Source organism: Lycorma delicatula, chromosome 3 (assembly GCF_047948215.1).
Source record: "Lycorma delicatula isolate Av1 chromosome 3, ASM4794821v1, whole genome shotgun sequence".
NCBI classification, from domain to species: Eukaryota; Metazoa; Arthropoda; class Insecta; order Hemiptera; family Fulgoridae; genus Lycorma; species Lycorma delicatula.
In genome coordinates, this window is record NC_134457.1 from 69689568 (window position 1) to 69706305 (window position 16738).

The 16738-nt window shown below is 26.9% G+C and overlaps 2 protein-coding genes across 4 annotated transcripts in view; both read right to left on the reverse strand.

The window, feature by feature from the left end:
* Window positions 1–16738, reverse strand: part of nw (narrow) — a 393672-nt gene that overhangs the window by 124135 nt on the left and 252799 nt on the right. The window lies entirely within an intron of this gene.
* LOC142321670 (dicarboxylate carrier UCP2-like) overlaps window positions 1–16738 on the reverse strand; it is a 93437-nt gene that overhangs the window by 19658 nt on the left and 57041 nt on the right. Inside the window, exon 1 of one of the 3 annotated variants that reach the window (XM_075359942.1) lies at window positions 13769–13996. The exons of the other annotated variants lie outside the window; for them this stretch is intronic. The gene's annotated coding sequence lies outside the window, so the exon portion shown is untranslated. Of the gene's footprint in view, window positions 1–13768; window positions 13997–16738 lie in introns of those variants that run through there. 3 annotated transcript variants of the gene reach the window in all.

The window sequence follows — 16738 nt, forward strand, 5'->3', positions numbered from 1 at the left end:
ACACTAAAGCTAAAGGTTTGCTAGTGTAAATTGAATAAAATGTATTTATCCAACATATTTTTTAACTCTCTAACTTTAAATATGAATAAAACTATTGCAAGTAACATGAGACTGCTATTTGCATAAATGATACTCCCATTAATAATACTGTTTCCATTCCCCATGATGTAAATTGTCTTGATAGATGAAAAAGATGACACTAAAAAAGATGATCTACTGTTTGCTTTGAATCATCAAAATAAGTATGGAATCATTGTTAAATATTTTTTCCTACATATACAGGTGATCCCAAATTGCACGGCAGTCTCTGAGGAGATGATTCTATGACCAAAAATATGAAAAAAAGTTTATATAAACAAGGTCAGAAAACTGTTCATTAGCAAGTTTCGACTTGCAAAATATTTAGCCCTGCTTTCTGCTCCCTCTGTGAAATTAAACCGTACTAAAATTCTTGGGGTACAAATCGAGGGTAAATTTAATGCTTCCTTATGATTTTTGATCTAAGAAATTGAATAAAGCTGGTCCTAGATCTTTATCTCACTTAGATTTTAAGAAAAGACAGGGTAAAACACAAAAATGTTTTGCCGGAAAATACACTTTTTTTTAGGTTTGGGATAAAATATACCAATAAACAAATAAAGATCTATAGTTAACTTTGTAGAGAATTTAATCCTAAGAAAATTGATAAAAATAATGTCTATTAAAATTTAACAAAAATTTGAGAAGTTCAACTTTAATAAAAAAACAAAACACACAAACTGGTTTGGGAAGTGATATCATTTTAATCACAACAATTTATACAAATGCTAAAAATTTTAAAAATGAATTTGGAAGATATCCTTCTAAAATATATTAAACGTTTTTATTTTTCCATAGTTTGGCAATAACAGCTGATCAACAATTAAGTTAAGTGTTTAGCATTTGGACATTCATTTGAGCAGTATTTATGCTATTATTGTTCGGTCAGTCATTCAGAATGGATGATAGCACAAATTTGGGTAGCTGATGGACATGCTAATTTATGATAAAGTAAATAAAAATGGATTGGCTACTGTACATGAATGCCGGGAAAATTAAACAGATCAAAGAGTACTGGATCGTAAAAGATTTGAGGCTTTGGAGGGGCGAGTTCAAGAAACAGGTATGCTTAAACCACAACGATTCGATGCTGTCGTGAACGTTTTGTAAGAAATGTCAATGTTGAAGAAGCAATATTGAATGCGATACAATTATCTACCACCTCAAGCCAGGTTGTCAATCGCTTCATGATTCACCAGTCAAGTGTGGGGTGAACGTTATGGGAGCACAATTATACCCACTCCTTACATTACTTGTTCAAGAGTTATTACTGCCTGATTTTGATAACCGGATGAAATTCTGCCGATGGTTAATTAGAAAATGTGAATATCATCCTGATTTCCTACGTAATATTTAATTACTGATGAATCCTGTTTTACAGGAAATGATATTGTAAATTATTGAAACACTCGCACTTGGGCAAAAGAAAATCCCTATGACTCCTACAAATCAATTTCAGTGCACTTTTTTGTTTAATGTGGGCTGTAGTCTTGGTGAAATCTTATAGGCCCTTTTTTCTTCAGTAATACTTGCATTTTTTGCAAACAAATTTGATTGAACTCTTGAAAGATATTCCACTTGAAGATAGGATGCTGATAGCCCACTGTCTAGTAGTTAACTCATCATTGCAAATAAGCTAATTTTAGAGTTCTAAGATTAAAATCCTATTAAAAGCAGTTACTTTTATATGAATTTGAATACTAGATTGTGAATACCGGAGTTATTTGATGGTTGGGTTTCAATTAACCATGCATTTCAGGAATAATTGATCTGACACTGTACAAGACTACACTTCACTTACATTCATACATATCATCCTCTGAAGTAGTACCTTACAATGGTTCTGGTGGCTAAACAAAAATAGAGAGAGATAGAGTACAGGTGTGGTTTTTCAGTGATGATGCATCCACCTGCTCACTGCTTCATGATGTGATGAATTATTAAATAACACATTTAGTAAGCAATGGATTGGTTTAAACAAACGAATAAAATGACCACCTCAATCTAACAATCTCATGCCAGTGGACTTCTTCCTTTGAGGTTGGATGAAGTAATTAGTCTATTCCACTCATATTGGTGCAAAAGAAGAATTGAGACATCGTGTAATAGAAGCTGGAGCTATTATTAGGAATAACAATGATCCTATTAGAAGTGTCAAGCTAGCGTGGATTTGCCAAGCTGAACTATGTATTGAACAGAATAGCAGCTACATTCAGCAACTGCTTTGAAGAATGCTTGCAACTTATTAATAATAGTAATATTTGATATTTAATAATTTTTGAAAAAAACAAAAAGTATGTGATTTTTATTTTTTAAATCTATTTTTTATTCATTTTTTTTTATTAATAAGTTTTCTGTTTGTTTCCATTAAGTCAGTTAATTAAATTTGAAACAACCTTCTGTTTTAATATTTTGACAAAAAAGTTTTTTAATATCTGATGAGGCAACCTCTACAAGCACTCATATAATATAAAAAAACTAAAAGCAGTAAGTATAATTTTTATTATTATTGTTAATAATTTATTATAATACTGCTATAATCCTCAGTAACAAATATATATGTGTTACACTCCTGTCTAAAATAAAATATTACATCTTTGGGCTAATGCTAATTGAAAAGCCAATACAAAAAAAAAAAGGTTTTCTGACTTTTCTTTATTGCTGGTAAATATGATTGATATACATGGAATTTTTTCTAGTAGGTAACGATTCTGAAATTTTCAGTACATTTTACATTTACAAATGTGCAACCTTTGTTAAAAAAAAAAAAAAACTAAAAAATATCCTTAAAAATTTTGTGTCAAACTGAGATCAAAATCTATTTTTGCTTTACACAGTGTAATAATTCAGAACAGAAAAACAGTAATTTATTATACTAATTTCTATATTTTGTAGGAAGAATATTACTCTCTTGATGAACTTTTAAATAATACAAATTACATAAATCAGAATTCTCGGTATACTCATTAAAGAAATGCATAAATATCTACTATCAAATATTCAATTTTCAAGTATTATTTTATTCTCAGCAGATTTTACTGATTTCTGTCGCATACTTTAATCATTGTTTCATATAATTTTTATTTTAACATAGTATGAATTTTAACTATTTTAAAAGTTTTCCCTTGATCTCTCCCAGCAAATGCTGGAAAAGTTTCTTTTTTTTATCTTATTACAGCTTATTAATTAGTTTTAGCAGCTGATGTGGTCTAAAATATACCTACTATGTTATGATATAAATAAAGTATATTTTTACTTAACAAGATTTATAAATTTGTGAGTGGTACTATTGAGATAGTATTTCTAGAAGCTGGTAAAAATTTGTGATGTTTTTCGTATTGATAACAATAAAAATTATTTTAAAATATATACATTAAAATGCATTTACAAAATTTTGTTTTGATATTACAAAAAGTTTTACTTTAAATTGCTAAAAATTGTAAGATATTAACTGGATTTCTTACAAATTAATAAACTCTTTTATAAATAAATGAAAATTTCCTACTATTATAGTTTCAACAAGTGGTATTTAAAACAATTTATTGGATATATTCAGAAAATATAAAATACATTTTTACAATATTTATTTTTGTAGGTATGTAGTTTTGCATGTGTAAGAGTGTAAGATATAAATATTATTATAATAAAATAAATATACTTTAGGCATATTTTTGAACATCATAAGTTTTAATTTATGATTAAATATTAAAAATAATAGATAAAAATATTTTTCACTCTACTAACCTACTTTATATATGAAAATATTATGTAAATATCATAGTATTTCTTTAAAATGAATTATTAAAATAAATATGAACACTCCACTTAATGTTGCCATTTTAAAATTGATGTATTTTGTTGTTACTTTTTTAAAAGTCTTTTTAATCACAGATGTTGGTTGTTTACATTTAGACAACAATTAATATACATTTTATTTAGGCTGTTACAATATTCTTGTTGTTTATTATCATATTAGTTAATAATTTATTGTTTATGTTTAGCAAAGATGATTTTTATGAATCAAAGATTAATAGTTTACTAACTTCTATTTAAATTGTATATTCTTGTTAAATATTTATTGGTTTACAACTTTATCCAATTTTTTTTTTGTAAAACATTTATGATTAACTATAATGCTTAAATAAATATAAACACAGATTTATGTGGTCTCTATTCTGTTATATTAGGTTTTGATTCTTTATATATTGAATTTTTCTTTCTAGTTATTACAAATAAATGTTTTACTAATAGTTAGGTTCATTTGGATTTTGATTAAGCATGTCATTTTTTTGTAATTGATGTAATTTTGTATTATTAGTGTTATATATAAGGATAAATAATTAGTGTGTTAAGTAGGACAGGGTGTATTTTGTGTCCAAGTCTGTAAAATTTTACCTAAGACACTAATATTAAAGGAGTATTAATTTGTTTTAGCCTAAATGAGAGTAGAATGTATTACAATTCCTTTTTTTTAATTTTTAAAATGTTATCAATTTCTACACTTAGATAAAAACCATTCAATTTTTTTAAATACATGGATGTTAAAGTTTTAAGATCTTTTGTGTATCTTTGTATAAGTTTTTACTGTATATATATATATATATATATATATATATATATATACAGTAAAAATATATATTTATATATATATATATATATATATATATATATATATATATATAAACTCCATTTGTTTGGTTCTAGTTAACCTTGGGTAACTGGCCAAAAGGCCATTATTGCATTTAATATTGCTTTTATAATAATTTATACTTTTAGCTTGATAAATTACTTATGTTTAATTATTATACTACATTTATATAATGTATACCCTGTTTTATTGTATGTGATTTTGTATTTATTAAATCAGAAAGAATGGAAAGCCACAATTTGTCATTTTTCATTAAAAAAATTGTCATAATTTAAATTAATTTTTCTTTTTTTTTCTTTGTGGTCATGTCTGTTTTTATTGCAAATAAGTTTTAAAAGTAAATTAGCAAATAACAAATGATGTAGTTCTGTAATAAGTTTGTTTCTTTAGAAAATGTATAACGTTTTGGTAAAGGAATTGTTGAGTCACATAACATATTCTCAAAATAATTAAACATTTTTTTTTTTAATCTATAATAATTCTTTCCCATTTTGCTAAATTTAAGCAAGTAGGAGTAAATTTTAACTGTAGTGAACATGCTGTAGTTGACATTGAAGTGACACACCTATCTATGCCTGGTTTCTGAACTTTATTAAAGTCAGTTATTTACTTTCACCAGTTATATGTAAGGCACAGTTTTAATCTCATGAAAAGAAAAAAATATCTATAAATTATCTGTTGCATTTTTTATCTGGATCTACTATGATATTCTAGTAATTTTATTTCTATACTTCTCTGGTACACAAGGATAAATTTAAATTTAAGTTTTCTGTAAATCAAAATTTGTATTTTAGCAAGCAATCATTTTAATATTATTTAAAATTTGGAAGGGAAAAATCAAGTGTCACCATTATAATAGTTTTCATCATATGATTAAACTAAGTTTGTAATTTAATAAAGGAATAAAAATCATAGGCTCTGTAACTGTATATCCTTAGGTTGTGGTAGTTTTAGAACTCTAAAACATCTCGGGAAGTAAAATTCTAGAAATTGAACTGTGCAGATTAAGGTAAAATGTGGTGACCAAATAAATGAATGTTTCTCTTAGATGACTAATATTAAGAATACTTTCTTTTTTCTGTTTAGCTTCCGGAACCACCGTAAGGTATTACTTCAGAGGATGATATGTATGAATTGTAGCATCCTACAATATGAAGTGTAGTCTTGTAGTCTGAGATGTGTGATTAATTGAAACTCTACCACCAAAAAACTTCAGTGTCCATGTACTAGTATTCAAATTCATATAAGAGTAATTGCCTTTTCTAGGATTTGAACCTTAGAACTCGACTTTGAAATCAGCTGATTTGTGATGATGAGTTCACCACCAAACTAATCCTTGTTGGGTTAAAAATTGAAATTTTTAGCTGGTTAATTTATTTTGCTGTTATTGTCTCATAATTTTTATATATTTTACCAAAAAATGTAGTCTGTCATATAACACTAATGATGCCTTCATATAATTTTTATTTCATTGTTTGAAAATTTTTATTATTACTCTGTGGTAATATGGTTTTCTTTTTCTTTTACTGACTGTGCTTTCTACTTTCAGCGTAAGGTATAATAAATTAAATTTTATTATTTAACTTGTATGATTAATCTTGCTTGCTGTTTCAAGTTTGAAAATATTACTTTACTTCTTACTTAATTCATCAGCTTTATTTTCTTCATTTGCCTCAAAATCTTTTTTTTTCTCACAGGCAACTTACTTTTCTTTATTTTCCACAAGCAAATAATACATTTCTAAACAGTGCTCTACAATTCATTTTAGTGCTATAGAAGAATTCCTTTATGTTAAATGCTGTTGAAATGCATGATTTCTTTTTCAAATTCACAGTTAAGTCTTTATAGATATTTATACACTTTCATTTGCTTAGTTCTTCATTCTTAACAATACAAAATTTCCTGATCAAACATTTGATACTTTGAAACTACTTTAATGATAACAATATTAATAATAAAGGTAGTCTAATTACAAAGGAATATACTTTTATGACTTCTTTTAGTTTGTTTTCTTGTGCTGAATCTTTTAATTTTGTTTAGATATCTTGTTTTCTTAATTGCACTTAACATTACTTCTAAATTTATTTCTATCTGAGAGTTTTTTCATCAAGTCTTAAAGATTTCAATTACATAATTCTATTCTGGTTTTTAATTTTCCCTTTACATATTTTACAAAAAAAAATCAACCAATGAACTGCTTTAAACCTTTAATATCCAATGTTGTGCAGATGTAATCTTTTAGTACTTTATTCATATATTGCAATGGCTCATCATCAGCTTTTTAATTTCAAACTACTGTATGGCTTTAAAATCACCAATCTTGGCCTGACTATAGAATCCAAAGGTTAAAGTTTAAGTATGATCACTCCATTATGGATAAGTGGTGGCCTAATTTTTTTTGTGTGTAGATCTTAATTGATTGAAAAGTTAAAGGAAGTCAAATTAACTATTCCTTTATCACTACAGATTTTTCAAACCTTTTATTCCAAACCTCTTATCAAAATTATGTGTTGTCCTTCTTCATGAAGTTATTAAGATTTAAAATGATTTACAAAATTAAATTGGTTAATTGGTCTAGCAGTTGGCATGCTGACTTTTAGATAAGTGATCTTGAGTTTTATTATTGGCAGGAGTTAAGCATTTTCACCAAACATTTCATCAATCTAGCCTTTCTTGTTAAAATAGAAACAAGAATGTGTCAGAGGTTATAGTAATAAATAAATTAATAAACATCTACAATAAATTTATAGTTATTAACAATACATAAATAACCATTGTCTTTAATTTGGCTGAAACTAAGAGGTGTTTAATCTGCCTTTTAAGTCCTGAACAAGTAAGTAAATTATCCCGATAAGAGGCAATTCCTTTGTGGGTTGAACATTAATTTCTCTTCTTTACTTTTTATTCCTAAATTTCTTCTTCCTTGGATGAGAGTTATGGGAATTAGATTAGTTGCCACCCTGGTTTCATGCTGGCATCTTGTAGTAATTTGCAGGTGATGCCGCTTCTTCAGCAAATTTTTTTTGTGTTTATAGCAATGGGCAAGGATTCTTTAATTTCCTTGTCAAGGACTATTTAATTTCCTAATCAAGGTTGTAAAAAAGCCAAACTAACAAATGAGATGCCTATTGGGTAAAGCTATGCTTCCTATTTCTCTTGAAATATAATCTAATTGAAACTTCTGCCTTGTGCATATGTTTTTACTTTCAAATTTAGCTAAAACAGAAATACTATATTGTGTTTACACAATTAAATGTTACTTTTGTCTTTCTTTTCAGCACATTCTCAGTACATTTTGTACTTTAATTTTTTTAAACTATGTTGAATTGTAACAAAACATTTAAAAGCATCATTTTTTACCCTGAAGAGTTATTTGTTAAAAAACATTTTCTATTATGTATAGTTATCAGCAGTGATTTATTTTACTTAAAATTTCTAATAACATAAAAAATATTACTTATCTATAAGTGTCCTCTTTGAGTTCAAGCCCCAAAATTGTAGAATCGTTACTTTATGTTAAAATGTCATAGGATTAACTTAGGATGTATTTTAACTCAATGTGTGCTAACCTCTGTAATTATGAGTAACTTAAAAAGAAATTCTGTTATTTATGCAGCATTTTTTTTTATTTTGTGTAAAAAAAAAGTTTAGTGTTTGATGAGTAACATAAAAAATGGTTAAACATTACAGTCCGGCTTCATATTCACAAGGTTAACAAAATAATGTTTTAAAACATTTATATATAGGTCAAATACCAACAGTTCTATTTTTAGATGGGATGACTTTGAACCAAAAAACAGTCTCTACTTAGTTGAAATGTCTTCTGCAATTGCTTATTAACAGTATGTCTTCTTTTTTTATACTGTTATTTGTGCATAAAACATTTTCTCATAATTAATGTAGCAGAATGTGGGTTTGATAAAATTATTAGAAATATTGTGGGGAGTACACAGTATTTAAAAAATTACTAGCTTGTAGCTGTTTTTTTTTCATTTAAATTTGTTATTATTGCATTTATAAAAAGCATAAATTGAAAAAGTTTATTTGGTGTGTTTAGTTACCTAATTTTGTTTCCTACTGGTGGACACATCCTTTTATTTATACAAAGGAAATATATTAATTAATAAATTTGTATGTGCTGTCAATTTTACACACGAATATTTATTTAAATGTATGTATTCACGTGAATATATATGTAAAACTTTTGTTATTTATATTGGCCGCTACTTCCTGCTATGTTTCATGAATAAATACATAAAAAGTGAATAATTGTGGTATCTTGCCAATAATAGTACATTATACTGCGCATTTTTTTTATCTTGTACACTTTTTTTTTGTAAGGTGTCATCATTTTGTTGAACTTGTTTTATTTTAAAATTTAATGAGTTATGTTATAAAATGCTCAAACAAGTTCAATTACAAGTATTATATACAAGTTCAATTCTTATTGAAATAAAAGTGGAAAAAATAAGATCATAATTTATATATTGATTCTTTTAATTTGAGAAAATTTAGAAGTTAATTTAGAGTAATCCTAATCTTTTTCCTGAATAATGCCCCCTCTTACAGAAAACAGCTCATTAGTATTTTATCTTTATTTGGTACTTGTAAATTTGTATTATGTGGACAGACATTTAGCAATGGAAAATTCTGAAATTTCCAGTCATTTATGTATATTTTTAAATATGTTGTTTATTTTTTCTAAAAATTACAAATTTATTCTTAAAAAGAAATATTCATTTCTGATTTATTTTTACATATCACAGTAGGTAGGTCAAAGTCCTATTATTATTATAAGAGTAGTTCTTTTGCAATTTTTAATAAATTAGCAAATGATCAAAAAGATTTTGAAATAATTTATTTAAAATGAAATTTAAAAATTTTGCTTGACATAATGTTGATGAGTTTCTAAATAATATAGTTTTTCAATTAGACTTATTTTTCCACTCTTATACTTGTATTAAACGTACTTCCCAACACTTGAGGAGTATATTAATGAAAGGCTTAACATCTAAATAATAATATGTCTAATACTGCACAATAAGTTTAACATTTGCTAAAATAATTTTCCATTAAAGCTTCCAAAATTGCTACTTCATCTGTACCAATTTTATTCATTTACATAATTGTAACAATTTTAATTAAAATAACAATTATTTTTATTTATTAATATAGGCGATAGCAACTTATTTTTTGATTATAAAATTTATATCTGTAATTCTATTCTTCTCAAATCAAATCCACTGTTTTCATTGATACTATCAGTCAAATTTTATAACAGTTAATTTTTGTTATCCAGGGAACAGCAGGTTGCTTGTACCATTCCTGACATAATTTACTCATATATTATGTTCTGATCTGTGTAAAATATTTCCCTTTATCGAGTCCCTCTTTTATAAAGGAGCTTAGAGGTAATACTACATTTAAGCATTTATTTATTTATTACATTTATTTATTTACATTTTACATTTTACATTACATTTACATTTTACATTTTACATTTTATTTATTTATTGTACAGAGTGTACAAAAACTGATGCAACCTTATGGAAGAGCCAGCCTTCATGGCATGAGTGGTAGCATCTCGGCCTTTCATCCGGAGGTCCTGGGTTCGAATCCCGGTAAGGCATGGCATTTTCACATGCTACAAAAATTGTCAATCAACTCATCCTCTGCAGCAATACTTAACGGTGGTCCTGAAGGTTAAAAAAAAACCTTATGGAAGAATGTTTCCTTCTTTTGTAGCTAGTTTAATTGAGGAAAAATGAGTTGCACAATATAGCACAGAATATTCATTGTCTCCCAATATATTAGATGTACCAGTTATGTCTGAATTCAATATGTCTTCACAGAAAAGTATGGTATGGATGCACCAAACAAGTACTCCATCAAGTATAACAAACTTCAAGAAACAGGGAATGTGGCAGATGCAGCCAAAAGTGGTCAGCTGAAAGTGCTAACACCAGAAAAGTTGATTGTCATGCAAGCGCATGACAATCAAGCATGCATATTCTGTAATTGTCAAGATGTCTGTGCAGTGCCTATCTAGTCAGTGTGGTCTCTCTGTTGGTAGTATCCACACAGCATTGTGTAAGTGTTTAAAGATGGTTCTCTACAAAATTTGTTTTGTTCACGAGTTATTACCTGTAGACACTAGAAAAGTGTAGCTTTCTGTCATTGGTTCATGTCATCTGTATTGCCATACAGGGAAGAACTCTATGACTGGTTTTGGTCTGACAAGGCATGGTTCCAGTTTGATGGATACATGAACGCATGAAATTCACGAATTTTTGGTGTATGAAAAATCCACATCAGCAGCACGAGTCTCCTCTGCACGTACAAAAAATGGGTGTTTGGCATGCAATGTCATGTAGGTGAATCTTCATGACATTTATGGCGTAGTGAACAGTAAGTGCTACTTGCAGGTGGTGCAACAGTTTGTAAACACTATACTTGCAGACCGGCTAGAGTACACGTGGTTTCAGCCGGACAATGCTATGGCTCATACAGCCAACAACACTATGACTGTTGGATAAGTGTTTTTATGGACAAGTGATTTCGAAGGGGGTTGTGGCCCCCACGGTCCCCTGATTTATCTCCTCCTGACTTTTTCTTGTGGGAATACCTTAAAGATGTTGCTTACAAATTCATCCTTACACCGTTCCCGAATTGCAGACCGAAATTGAATGATAGGTCGTTGCAATTTCTCAACAAATGTTACAACATGTGTTTAAGAGCATGCAACATCATATTCAATTATGTGAATTGCATAATGCAGGCCACTTTCAACAACTATTGCAACTTATTCATTTTCCTATAAGGTTGAATCACTTTTTGAACACTAGTAGTAATAAATAGTTTTATTACTAATAGTTATTTTTGTTGTTAGGTCTATTTATTGGAACAAGAATATTGAATTATGCTTCTATTTTTTACGTAGATCTTGTTCAGTATTAAATAACCTCTTTACTTATTAATTTCTAAATTTACAAATACCACTGACTGCTATGATCATACTATTAATAAAAATATTGACATCATGTAGTTTTCTTTAATTTTGGTGATTGATAGGAACCATTTTATTAAATATGGCTTAATCAATAGCCACTTTATCCTTACTTCACATCTTCAAAGTTTTAGGATGCTACTTTCTTATAAATTTTAAAGATTACAGAATCAAAAGTTTTAAAAAGATGAGATTTAAAATCTTACCCAAATTACAGAGGCAACAATAATGTGAACTATAATTTATTTTACAACTATAGAGATAATTTATTCCTAATTTTAGGATACTGCTAAGTTTTTTCATGAAACTATTGAATTCTCTTGCATGTAATAGATCAAGTAAGACCTAAATTTGAACTCCGAACCACCTGAATAAAAGATAAATGTTACTCCACAGAGGTCAGAACTAGTGAATCTTGTAATTATAATTATATTATAAAATTGTTGTAATTATTTACACTACATAATATCATTTATTATTTATAATATATATTATATATATATAATAATATAATATATATATTATTATTTATTAATACCATTTATAATATATTTATATGTTGATGAATTTGTAAATAATACTAATTTGACAATTAGAAAATTAATATAATTGTCACATTTACTGTTATTTATGATAAGATGTCATCCATACTTGCAGTTATCTCTTTTAAACAATAGCAACTACTTTTATTTGTGTTATGTTTTCTCTTTTTTTTTGACTTACTGATTTTGATTAGTTTGAAAGAAAGAATTTTTTTCATATTAAATTTTATTTTGGTCTGATAAAACGTATAAACAAAGGTAATAAAATAAAATTTTTACTTAAAAAATTTTAAGCTAAATAGATTTTTAAATTTATTATTTGTTAGACAAATGTTTTATAAAAAAAAAATTAAGGCATCAAAATTAAAGCAAATTAAACTTTGAAAAACCTTAAAAGTAAATATTTTTTATAACCCTTTTTCAGGAATTCTAACTGCGATAATATATAAAAATTGATAACATAAGCAATGTAATACATACATAAGGAATGATTTTTTATTTAAATAGTCTCGAATATCAGAATTTCAATTATACGACGTTATCGTTAGCTTTACGCAAATGTAGCTTTTGTTTTTGAAGGGTATATGCTTCATGGTTAATAATGTTTTTGAAAAATATTTGTTTTTCGTGTTTAGTTATATTATACGTTATTATTTGTTATAGTGGTCATAAATCGATAACGAAGTATTTTCGACGTCGTTGATAATTACGCAAAATGCGTTTTATTTTTAGAGATTAGAAAAGTAGACATCAAAGATAAATGTTCAGTCTACTTGTACATAGTGTATTTTTTTGCTTTTTAATAACAAAAATAAATTAAAAAAAAAATCGTCATTGTTATATGAATTTTTTTATTTAAAATAAAATATTTATTTAATAACCTTTAATTACGGATTATTTAATATTTATTTACCTGAATGTAATAACATATTTTATTTTCGTATATGCCAAATATTTTGTAATTTTCAAAATTAGTGTTGAAGATCAAGATTTTTTTATAATACTATTTTTTCTTATTAATTCTTCTATAAAACTTAAAAACTGTAATTTTTTATACTTTGTAGTTAATTTAATTTATAGTAAATATTTACAATTAGCAATCAAAAAAAAAAAAAAAAAAAAATGAAAAACTTAGATATAATAAGGCCATTACGTTAGTGACTTGTTCGTAGAAGGATATTTTCAAAAAATGAATTGAAAAAGATTTAATTTTTAAATATAAAATTAAACTAATTTTTACTATAATATTATCTTACATTTTTTGTATTCTAAATTTTAATGCTTGTTTTATATTAGTTACGAGGTTAGCGCTAAGTTAAGGCAACTTTTTAATAACCTTAGAGGATTTGTTAATAACAGACTTTTAAACATATTATATAAGAGCTGTTGCTGATATATTTTTAAACTTCCTAATTCGGTACTTGAAAAAGACACCTTATTTCTTAAATTAACCACTATAATAAACAACCTTTGTTATTAAAAATATAGACTCACTTAACTATTAATTCATCTATTTCATTTATTTGTTATTATTCACTGTTTAACTTTTCACGCCTGTAACAGTATTCACTAGTTTAAAAAATATAATTCTTTTAAAGCAGTTAGAAAGTTTTATTAGCAGATAAATTGTAACAGTATTTATAGAGGAAGGAAGTATTCCGTGTTTCACTGTAAAATACAACTTTGATAATGGTAATGACCCAGAGGAGGGATTGCAAGGCTGCTCTCTTGCTCTTTACTCGCTACTGCGACTGAAATAGTAAACGGCTGTATTGGTCACCTCGCTTAGCTCGTGTACTTTTTAGCGGACGGCCTTCAAGGGAATTATAAATTCATGTACGAAATATTATAAATTTCATGTAAGAAAAATATGTGCGTAAGTTTAACTCAATTTAAATATAAACACACATTTTTTAATTTTAAAAGTTTTGATTATAATCGTATATTATTTTTAATCTTTAAGTTATGAACGAAATAATTTTATTTAAGTAAATGTTTTATTGCTTTAATTTATATGTTAAAATCTAAATAATTTTAGTCGTACTGTATGCCAACCTAAATATTACTGATTTTATTTAAAACTGGTTATTAAGTAAATAATAAATTACAAAATTCGTAATTAAACAATTACGAATTTTGTAATTTATTATTTAACATAATATACAAATTGTAAATAAAAGTAAACTTAAAAATTAAATAAATAAATAAAATAAAATTGACTTTCTGATAATGTAAAAAAGTTAATAACTAAAGTAGAAAATAAGTGAATTACAGTGCTATTCAATTCATCTATAAATTTCGACTTTATCAGCACTAAATTAAAACTAACAAGTACCAACATTTTATTAATACTAATTTGGCGCCAACTTCAGAAAGTCTGAGGTTCTGAGGTTCAAATCCTAGTAAAAAGTTAGTTGCTTTTATACGGATCGGAATGCTAAACAGTGGATATCTGTGCACTTTTGGTGATTGGGTCTCAGTAACCACATATCTCAGGAATGTTTGCCTGAGTCTCTATAAGACTACACCTCATTTACACGTTATATATATATCATCCTCATCTCGTTGGGCCGTCGGAGGAGGTTGCTTATGTTCTTTAGTTGTACAGATTGCAACGTACACATTAAGAAAATAATTATATATATAATATATATATATTTATTTGATAATACTACCTTCATTAAACTTGTGGGTGACGATAATGGACCGTACTGACAATTCTAGGGGTAAATGTTGAGGAAAGAGAAGTTGAAATAGTTATCGTATCAGATGGCTCGGATATTTGTTTTAAATTAGTTTTTATGCATATAACAAATTTAATACGCGATCTATTAATGTTTAATTAAGAAAAGATATGAAAAATAAATACATAATCGAAAACAAAAAAAATGGTAACTAGTTTTAGATCAAAGAAATTTAAGTAACTTATTCTAATGAAATTTCCGATTATATATATATATATTTTTTTTTTATCTCCTCATCCCATACTTTTTTTTCAAATTGTAATTACATCTATCCCCTTGATATTAAACTGAATTTACAACCAATTTGTGGTTGTAATCTAACCTTGTTAAATATTTTTTCTGAGATGTAAAGCCAGGTAGGGACTGGTATATTATTTATGTACACAAATAAAATTAAAAAAACGCGCAGAATTTTTTTATCGCGGTATTATTTGACTCGTGTATCTCAAACTGATGGACAAAAATGTGTAAAGGGATTATTTTTTGAACGGGGACAATCTTTTTTCTCTGTTGTACACTACATGCCATTACAGCCAAGAAAATTAAACATATATTTCAAGGATCTTCATAAGAAAAAAAAATTGTTGATAGTCGTCGGCAAATTAACCAGTATGTTTTTTTTTTTTTGAGTACTGTATTCGTATCTCTCAGATTGATGGACTGTAATTTAACAAGTTATCAGCTGCTCTCTGCATACCATATTAATTAACTCAATAACAATCAATATCAGATACCAAAAAAATATCAGATAATATTTATATCTTCATATGGGTCAGTTTTATTTAAGTAGAGGTTCAGTCAGTGTTTAGACAATGGAGAATTGCTTGACATTCGTTAACCTCTTTACTCACTTCCTATACTATACATAACAGTAGCTATAATAGTAGTACTAATAATAATATAACAAAAAATAATAAACAAACAAGCCTAAATATATTGCGAACCATCTGCGAGCTCAATGTGCAAGATCAAATAAAGATAAATGAAAAGAAGGAACTATTATACTTGTCTATGTTGTAGGCGTTTATACACGAACCACCATCACTAATAACTAAATGAAGAGCTATTTCTAAAACTTATGTTACTTTTCCAAACTTTAAAAGAAATGGGAAAACTGTAACAATTTCTGTTTGAATCGATTTTAAATTATTATTTTTATTCAAATATAAAAAATTAAAACTCTTTATAAACAGTTTGAATATCTTATTAAAATAAAAAAAAAAAAAAAAAAACAATATACAATAAGAGATTTCTTTAAAACAAACTTAGGAAAATAAATTAAAGAATTTGTAAAATAAATATTGTAATTTGGAAATCATTTTAAACAATTTTAAACTAAGCTCAGCCTATCTCCGTGGCTGAGTAGGCAGTACCTTGGCGTTTCGTGCGGAGGTTTCGGGTTCGAATCCCGGTAAAGCATGAAATGTTTTCATACACTACCAATTTCCACCGGGCTAATGACTAACCATCTCTCTTATAACAAAAAATAAATTGAGGATTTTAATCAAAATTTACAGCCGAATTAAAAATTGGAATCTGACAATGCATTAGGCTAATCATAAAAACCTGAGAATAAGAATCATATGTATTTCATAACCGTATTGTAACATTTACAAAAAAAAACTTAAACTTCAAAAGGGAATTTTGGAAGCATGGAAGCCAGAGCTCTTAGGTAAAAACGTTTTTGAGAATATTTATTTGCTGAAGTTGAATTTTAGAA